At 42.3% G+C, this 8,815-nt stretch overlaps 9 non-coding genes across 9 annotated transcripts; all 9 read left to right on the top strand.

Annotated features, from left to right (window-relative positions):
- Positions 1 to 957: 957 nt before the first annotated feature.
- TRNAR-ACG (transfer RNA arginine (anticodon ACG)) lies at positions 958 to 1,030 on the top strand. Its single transcript has one exon. It is a non-coding gene; the product is annotated as a tRNA-Arg (tRNA).
- An 8-nt stretch (positions 1,031 to 1,038) lies between these two features.
- TRNAH-GUG (transfer RNA histidin (anticodon GUG)) lies at positions 1,039 to 1,110 on the top strand. The gene has a single exon. It is a non-coding gene; the product is annotated as a tRNA-His (tRNA).
- Positions 1,111 to 2,651: 1,541 nt separating this feature from the next.
- Positions 2,652 to 2,724, top strand: TRNAR-ACG (transfer RNA arginine (anticodon ACG)). The gene has a single exon. It is a non-coding gene; the product is annotated as a tRNA-Arg (tRNA).
- An 8-nt stretch (positions 2,725 to 2,732) lies between these two features.
- On the top strand, positions 2,733 to 2,804 carry TRNAH-GUG (transfer RNA histidin (anticodon GUG)). Its single transcript has one exon. It is a non-coding gene; the product is annotated as a tRNA-His (tRNA).
- A 1,520-nt stretch (positions 2,805 to 4,324) lies between these two features.
- Positions 4,325 to 4,397, top strand: TRNAR-ACG (transfer RNA arginine (anticodon ACG)). Its single transcript has one exon. It is a non-coding gene; the product is annotated as a tRNA-Arg (tRNA).
- Positions 4,398 to 4,405: 8 nt separating this feature from the next.
- On the top strand, positions 4,406 to 4,479 carry TRNAH-GUG (transfer RNA histidin (anticodon GUG)). Its single transcript has one exon. It is a non-coding gene; the product is annotated as a tRNA-His (tRNA).
- Positions 4,480 to 5,937: 1,458 nt separating this feature from the next.
- Positions 5,938 to 6,010, top strand: TRNAR-ACG (transfer RNA arginine (anticodon ACG)). Its single transcript has one exon. It is a non-coding gene; the product is annotated as a tRNA-Arg (tRNA).
- Positions 6,011 to 6,018: 8 nt separating this feature from the next.
- On the top strand, positions 6,019 to 6,090 carry TRNAH-GUG (transfer RNA histidin (anticodon GUG)). Its single transcript has one exon. It is a non-coding gene; the product is annotated as a tRNA-His (tRNA).
- Positions 6,091 to 7,516: 1,426 nt separating this feature from the next.
- TRNAR-ACG (transfer RNA arginine (anticodon ACG)) lies at positions 7,517 to 7,589 on the top strand. Its single transcript has one exon. It is a non-coding gene; the product is annotated as a tRNA-Arg (tRNA).
- The last annotated feature ends 1,226 nt before the right edge of the window (positions 7,590 to 8,815 follow it).

Below are 8,815 nucleotides of genomic sequence, written 5' to 3'. Positions count from 1 at the left end.
TGCCAACAGTAATTAGCAAGTTTGACACTTCATCATGCATTCGTGTACTCAGCAATGCTAGTTAGTCGACTGAGTAACAGGTGTCTCTCAGGCATCTTTCTCTCCCCCTCTCTCTCACCCTCTTCAAGGGTGGTGCACAAGTCTCTAACTCTATCTTTGAGGGTGGTGAACAAGTCTCACAATTTCCTTCTCACACTCTGTGCAGGTGGTGCTCAACTCTCTCTCTCTCTCTCTCTCTCTCTCTCTCTCTCTCTCTCTCTCTCTCTCTCTCTCTCTCTCTCTCTCTCTCTCTCTCTCTCTCTCTCTCTCTCTCTCTCTCTCTCTCTCTCTCTCTCTCTCTCTCCTAACAGGTTGTGCTTCATCGTCTTACTCTGGCACTCTCTCTCACCCTCTTCGAGGGTGGTGTGCAAGTCTCTACCTCTATCTTCGAGGGTGGCGAACAAGCCTCGCTATTTCTTTCTCACCCTCTTTGCAGGTGGTGCTTAGCTCTCACACTCTCATCACCCACTCTAAGCGCAATCGATCAACTCTTTTCAGCGGTCGATCATCACTAATCTACAATAAAATTCATCATCTTTATTATTTTTCTTTCCTTTTGACAACTTTTGTCTGCCAAGTAGTGATTTTGCTGGTTACTCTCAAGATAGTAATATTAGGTAAAAGGAAACTTTACATATAACTTGTAAATTGTTTCTTTTGCATGATTTCTTTTTCTATCTGCCAACTAGTGAATTTGCTTTCTCGAAAAATGTGAGAAAAATTGAAACATCGCACATGAATGCAGGAAGATAGAAATTGTTCATTCTAAAACATGAATTTCAGATTGAACAAAAATATTTTGTTTCAGATTCTGAGTGGATTGGCAAGAAAAGAAAGACTTATGTGGCGATGACAGCCTATTGCAGGTTTTACTTTGCTTTAGCATGATGGTGCATGAAAAAGAAAACATCAACGTAAGGGCCAGTGGCGCAATGGATAACGCGTCTGACTACGGATCAGAAGATTGTAGGTTCGACTCCTACCTGGCTCGAGAATGTTGCTGTGATCGTATAGTGGTTAGTACTCTGCGTTGTGGCCGCAGCAACCCCGGTTCGAATCCGGGTCACGGCATCTTATAGATTCTGCACAAAGCTTTAAATAAGCTGATTTTTGAAATTTTGCAATCAGTAAATAGGCAGCAAACTTCATCTTCTTCATCAATTCTTCTCTATGCATGCGATGGTTAATATTCAGTGATTCTACCTCCTCACAAAACTTAAGACAAACAGGAACTTCACAAATGACCATAACATTTATACAGAAATGTTTAGCCTCTCTTACAAGATATTCTTTTAAAGCAAAAACAATAGTAATTAGCAAGTGTGGCACTTCATCATCAAGTGTCATTTAACTCAATGCAAAAAGCAGTGGCCACAGTTCAGTATTTTCCACGCAGATTTGCTGCAGTTTTAAATACACAGCATGTCACTTCTTTGTGCAGATTCTGCAGCGGTTTGGCACCTGCTCCATGACAGGTGTCAAACCGCAGGGGAGAACCACAGGCTAATCCACAGATAAACCACATGTCTGTTGACAATGTTGACAAGTGGATTTAGACAAATCCATGCGGAAAATTCCACAGCAGAATTGGCAACATGAGCACACACCCTAAGCGTCTTTCTCTGCCTCTCTTGCCAACAGTAATTAGCAAGTTTGACACTTCATCATGCATTCGTGTACTCAGCAATGCTAGTTAGTCGACTGAGTAACAGGTGTCTCTCAGGCATCTTTCTCTCCCCCTCTCTCTCACCCTCTTCAAGGGTGGTGCACAAGTCTCTAACTCTATCTTTGAGGGTGGTGAACAAGTCTCACAATTTCCTTCTCCTACCCTCTGTGCAGGTGGTGCTCAACTCTCTCTCTCTCTCTCTCTCTCTCTCTCTCCTCTCTCTCTCTCTCTCTCTCTCTCTCTCTCTCTCTCTCTCTCTCTCTCTCTCTCTCTCTCTCTCTCTCTCTCTCTCTCTCTCTCTCTCTCTCTCTCTCTCTCTCTCTCTCTCTCTCCTAACAGGTTGTGCTTCATCGTCTTACTCTGGCACTCTCTCTCACCCTCTTCGAGGGTGGTGTGCAAGTCTCTACCTCTATCTTCGAGGGTGGCGAACAAGCCTCGCTATTTCTTTCTCACCCTCTTTGCAGGTGGTGCTTAGCTCTCACACTCTCATCACCACTCTAAGCGCAATCGATCGACTCTTTTCAGCGGTCGATCATCACTAATCTACAATAAAATTCATCATCTTTATTATTTTTTCTTTCCTTTTGACAACTTTTGTCTGCCAAGTAGTGATTTTGCTGGTTACTCTCAAGATAGTAATATTAGGTAAAAGGAAACTTTACATATAACTTGTAAATTGTTTTCTTTTGCATGATTTCTTTTTCTATCTGCCAACTAGTGAATTTGCTTTCTCGAAAAATGTGAGAAAAATTGAAACATCGCACATGAATGCAGGAAGATAGAAATTGTTCATTCTAAAACATGAATTTCAGATTGAACAAAAATATTTTGTTTCAGATTCTGAGTGGATTGGCAAGAAAAGAAAGACTTATGTGGCGATGACAGCCTATTGCAGGTTTACTTTGCTTTAGCATGATGGTGCATGAAAAAGAAAACATCAACGTAAGGGCCAGTGGCGCAATGGATAACACGTCTGACTACGGATCAGAAGATTGTAGGTTCGACTCCTACCTGGCTCGAGAATGTTGCCGTGATCGTATAGTGGTTAGTACTCTGCGTTGTGGCCGCAGCAACCCCGGTTCGAATCCGGGTCACGGCATCTTATAGATTCTGCACAAAGCTTTAAATAAGCTGATTTTTGAAATTTTGCAAATCAGTAAATAGGCAGCAAACTTCATCTTCTTCATCAATTCTTCTCTATGCATGCGATGGTTAATATTCAGTGATTCTACCTCCTCACAAAACTTAAGACAAACAGGAACTTCACAAATGACCATAACATTTATACAGAAATGTTTAGCCTCTCTTACAAGATATTCTTTTAAAGCAAAAACAATAGTAATTAGCAAGTGTGGCACTTCATCATCAAGTGTCATTTAACTCAATGCAAAAAGCAGTGGCCACAGTTCTGTATTTTCCACGCAGATTTGCTGCAGTTTTAAATACACAGCATGTCACTTCTTTGTGCAGATTCTGCAGCGGTTTGGCACCTGCTCCATGACAGGTGTCAAACCGCAGGGGAGAACCACAGGCTAATCCACAAGAATAAACCACATGTCTGTTGACAATGTTGACAAGTGGATTTAGACAAATCCATGCGGAAAATTCCACAGCAGAATTGGCAACATGAGCACACACCCTAAGCGTCTTTCTCTGCCTCTCTTGCCAACAGTAATTAGCAAGTTTGACACTTCATCATGCATTCGTGTACTCAGCAATGCTAGTTAGTCGACTGAGTAACAGGTGTCTCTCAGGCATCTTTCTCTCCCCCTCTCTCTCACCCTCTTCAAGGGTGGTGCACAAGTCTCTAACTCTATCTTTGAGGGTGGTGAACAATCCACATTCCTCCACCCTCAGTGTGCTCACTCTCTCTCTCTCTCTCTCTCTCTCTCTCTCTCTCTCGTCGCTCTCTCTCTCTCTCTCTCTCTCTCTCTCTCTCTCTCTCTCTCTCCTCTCTCTCTCTCTCTCTCTCTCTCTCTCTCTCTCTCTCTCTCTCTCTCTCTCCTAACAGGTTGTGCTTCATCGTCTTACTCTGGCACTCTCTCTCACCCTCTTCGAGGGTGGTGTGCAAGTCTCTACTCTATCTTCGAGGGTGGCGAACAAGCCTCGCTATTTTCTTTCTCACCCTCTTTGCAGGTGGTGCTTAGCTCTCACACTCTCATCACCCACTCTAAGCGCAATCGATCAACTCTTTTCAGCGGTCGATCATCACTAATCTACAATAAAATTCATCATCTTTATTAATTTTTCTTTCCTTTTGACAACTTTTGTCTGCCAAGTAGTGATTTTGCTGGTTACTCCTCAAGATAGTAATATTAGGTAAAAGGAAACTTTACATATAACTTGTAAATTGTTTCTTTTGCATGATTTCTTTTTCTATCTGCCAACTAGTGAATTTGCTTTCTCGAAAAATGTGAGAAAAATTGAAACATCGCACATGAATGCAGGAAGATAGAAATTGTTCATTCTAAACATGAATTTCAGATTGAACAAAAATATTTTGTTTCAGATTCTGAGTGGATTGGCAAGAAAAGAAAGACTTATGTGGCGATGACAGCCTATTGCAGGTTTTACTTTGCTTTAGCATGATGGTGCATGAAAAAGAAAACATCAACGTAAGGGCCAGTGGCGCAATGGATAACACGTCTGACTACGGATCAGAAGATTGTAGGTTCGACTCCTACCTGGCTCGAGAATGTTGCCGTGATCGTATAGTGTGGTTAGTACTCTGCGTTGTGGCCGCAGCAACCCCGGTTCGAATCCGGGTCACGGCATCTTATAGATTCTGCACAAAGCTTTAAATAAGCTGATTTTGAAATTTTGCAATCAGTAAATAGGCAGCAAACTCATCTTCTTCATCAATTCTTCTCTATGCATGCGATGGTTAATATTCAGTGATTCTACCTCCTCACAAAACTTAAGACAAACAGGAACTTCACAAATGACCATAACATTTATACAGAAATGTTTAGCCTCTCTTACAAGATATTCTTTAAAAGATATTCTTTTAAAGCAAAAACAATAGTAATTAGCAAGTGTGGCACTTCATCATCAAGTGTCATTTAACTCAATGCAAAAAGCAGTGGCCACAGTTCTGTATTTTCCACGCAGATTTGCTGCAGTTTTAATACACAGCATGTCACTTCTTTGTGCAGATTCTGCAGCGGTTTGGCACCTGCTCCATGACAGGTGTCAAACCGCAGGGGAGAACCACAGGCTAATCCACAGATAAACCACATGTCTGTTGACAATGTTGACAAGTGGATTTAGACAAATCCATGCGGAAAATTCCACAGCAGAATTGGCAACATGAGCACACACCCTAAGCGTCTTTCTCTGCCTCTCTTGCCAACAGTAATTAGCAAGTTTGACACTTCATCATGCATTCGTGTACTCAGCAATGCTAGTTAGTCGACTGAGTAACAGGTGTCTCTCAGGCATCTTTCTCTCCCCCTCTCTCTCACCCTCTTCAAGGGTGGTGCACAAAGTCTCTAACTCTATCTTTGAGGGTGGTGAACAAGTCTCACAATTTCCTTCTCACCCTCTGTGCAGGTGGTGCTCAACTCTCTCTCTCTCTCTCTCTCTCTCTCTCTCTCTCTCTCTCTCTCTCTCTCTCAACAGGTTGTGCTTCATCGTCTTACTCTGGCACTCTCTCTCACCCTCTTCGAGGGTGGTGTGCAAGTCTCTACCTCTATCTTCGAGGGTGGCGAACAAGCCTCGCTATTTCTTTCTCACCCTCTTTGCAGGTGGTGCTTAGCTCTCACACTCTCATCACCCACTCTAAGCGCAATCGATCAACTCTTTTCAGCGGTCGATCATCACTAATCTACAATAAAATTCATCATCTTTATTACTTTTTCATTTCCTTTTGACAACTTTTGTCTGCCAAGTAGTGATTTTGCTGGTTACTCTCAAGATAGTAATATTAGGTAAAAGGAAACTTTACATATAACTTGTGAAATTGTTTCTTTTGCATGATTTCTTTTTCTATCTGCCAACTAGTGAATTTGCTTTCTCGAAAAATGTGAGAAAAATTGAAACATCGCACCATGAATGCAGGAAGATAGAAATTGTTCATTCTAAAACATGAATTTCAGATTGAACAAAAATATTTGTTTCAGATTCTGAGTGGATTGGCAAGAAAAGAAAGACTTATGTGGCGATGACAGCCTATTGCAGGTTTTTACTTTGCTTTAGCATGATGGTGCATGAAAAAGAAAACATCAACGTAAGGGCCAGTGGCGCAATGGATAACGCGTCTGACTACGGATCAGAAGATTGTAGGTTCGACTCCTACCTGGCTCGAGAATGTTGCCGTGATCGTATAGTGGTTAGTACTCTGCGTTGTGGCCGCAGCAACCCCGGTTCGAATCCGGGTCACGGCATCTTATAGATTCTGCACAAAGCTTTAAATAAGCTGATTTTTGAAATTTTGCAATCAGTAATAGGCAGCAAACTTCATCTTCTTCATCAATCTTCTCTATGCATGCGATGGTTAATATTCAGTGATTCTACCTCCTCACAAAACTTAAGACAAACAGGAACTTCACAAATGACCATAACATTTATACAGAAATGTTTAGCCTCTCTTACAAGATATTCTTTTAAAGCAAAAACAATAGTAATTAGCAAGTGTGGCACTTCATCATCAAGTGTCATTTAACTCAATGCAAAAAGCAGTGGCCACAGTTCTGTATTTTCCACGCAGATTTGCTGCAGTTTTAAATACACAGCATGTCACTTCTTTGTGCAGATTCTGCAGCGGTTTTGGCACCTGCTCCATGACAGGTGTCAAACCGCAGGGGAGAACCACAGGCTAATCACAGATAAACCACATGTCTGTTGACAATGTTGACAAGTGGATTTAGACAAATCCATGCGGAAAATTCCACAGCAGAATTGGCAACATGAGCACACACCCTAAGCGTCTTTCTCTGCCTCTCTTGCCAACAGTAATTAGCAAGTTTGACACTTCATCATGCATTCGTGTACTCAGCAATGCTAGTTAGTCGACTGAGTAACAGGTGTCTCTCAGGCATCTTTCTCTCCCCCTCTCTCTCACCCTCTTCAAGGGTGGTGCACAAGTCTCTAACTCTATCTTTGAGGGTGGTGAACAAGTCTCACAATTTCCTTCTCACCCTCTGTGCAGGCGGTGCTCAAATCTCTCTCTCTCTCTCTCTCTCTCTCTCTCTCTCTCTCCTAACAGGTTGTGCTTCATCGTCTTACTCTGGCACTCTCTCTCACCCTCTTCGAGGGTGGTGTGCAAGTCTCTACCTCTATCTTCGAGGGTGGCGAACAAGCCTCGCTATTTCTTTCTCACCCTCTTGCAGGTGGTGCTTAGCTCTCACACTCTCATCACCCACTCTAAGCGCAATCGATCAACTCTTTTCAAGCGGTCGATCATCACTAATCTACAATAAAATTCATCATCTTTATTATTTTTCTTTCCTTTTGACAACTTTGTCTGCCAAGTAGTGATTTTGCTGGTTACTCTCAAGATAGTAATATTAGGTAAAAGGAAACTTTACATATAACTTGTAAATTGTTTCTTTTGCATGATTTCTTTTTCTATCTGCCAACTAGTGAATTTGCTTTCTCGAAAATGTGAGAAAAATTGAAACATCGCACATGAATGCAGGAAGATAGAAATTGTTCATTCTAAAACATGAATTTCAGATTGAACAAAAATATTTTGTTTCAGATTCTGAGTGGATTGGCAAGAAAAGAAAGACTTATGTGGCGATGACAGCCTATTGCAGGTTTTACTTTGCTTTAGCATGATGGTGCATGAAAAAGAAAACATCAACGTAAGGGCCAGTGGCGCAATGGATAACGCGTCTGACTACGGATCAGAAGATTGTAGGTTCGACTCCTACCTGGCTCGAGAATGTTGCTGTGATCGTATAGTGGTTAGTACTCTGCGTTGTGGCCGCAGCAACCCCGGGTCACGGCATCTTATAGATTCTGCACAAAGCTTTAAATAAGCTGATTTTTGAAATTTTGCAATCAGTAAATAGGCAGCAAACTTCATCTTCTTCATCAATTCTTCTCTATGCATGCGATGGTTAATATTCAGTGATTCTACCTCCTCACAAAACTTAAGACAAACAGGAACTTCACAAATGACCATAACATTTATACAGAAATGTTTAGCCTCTCTTACAAGATATTCTTTTAAAGCAAAAACAATAGTAATTAGCAAGTGTGGCACTTCATCATCAAGTGTCATTTAACTCAATGCAAAAAGCAGTGGCCACAGTTCAGTATTTTCCACGCAGATTTGCTGCAGTTTTAAATACACAGCATGTCACTTCTTTGTGCAGATTCTGCAGCGGTTTGGCACCTGCTCCATGACAGGTGTCAAACCGCAGGGGAGAACCACAGGCTAATCCACAGATAAACCACATGTCTGTTGACAATGTTGACAAGTGGATTTAGACAAATCCATGCGGAAAATTCCACAGCAGAATTGGCAACATGAGCACACACCCTAAGCGTCTTTCTCTGCCTCTCTTGCCAACAGTAATTAGCAAGTTTGACACTTCATCATGCATTCGTGTACTCAGCAATGCTAGTTAGTCGACTGAGTAACAGGTGTCTCTCAGGCATCTTTCTCTCCCCCTCTCTCTCACCCTCTTCAAGGGTGGTGCACAAGTCTCTAACTCTATCTTTGAGGGTGGTGAACAAGTCTCACAATTTCCTTCTCACCCTCTGTGCAGGTGGTGCTCAACTCTCTCTCTCTCTCTCTCTCTCTCTCTCTCTCTCTCTCTCTCTCTCTCTCTCTCTCTCTCTCTCTCTCTCTCTCTCTCTCTCTCTCTCTCTCTCTCTCTCTCTCTCTCTCTCTCTCTCTCTCTCTCTCTCTCTCTCTCTCTCTCTCTCTCTCTCTCTCCAGGTTGTGCTTCATCGTCTTACTCTGGCACTCTCTCTCACCCTCTTCGAGGGTGGTGTGCAAGTCTCTACCTCTATCTTCGAGGGTGGCGAACAAGCCTCGCTATTTCTTTCTCACCCTCTTTGCAGGTGGTGCTTAGCTCTCACACTCTCATCACCCACTCTAAGCGCAATCGATCAACTCTTTTCAGCGGTCGATCATCACTAATCTACAATAAAATT

This window comes from Dendrobates tinctorius, unplaced genomic scaffold (genome assembly GCF_039654945.1).
Source record: "Dendrobates tinctorius isolate UK_male_01 unplaced genomic scaffold, ASM3965494v1 ptg000616l, whole genome shotgun sequence".
Lineage (NCBI taxonomy): Eukaryota > Metazoa > Chordata > Amphibia > Anura > Dendrobatidae > Dendrobates > Dendrobates tinctorius.
The sequence above is the reverse complement of the archived record's forward strand: the minus strand, read 5'-3'. Positions and strand labels throughout refer to the sequence as shown.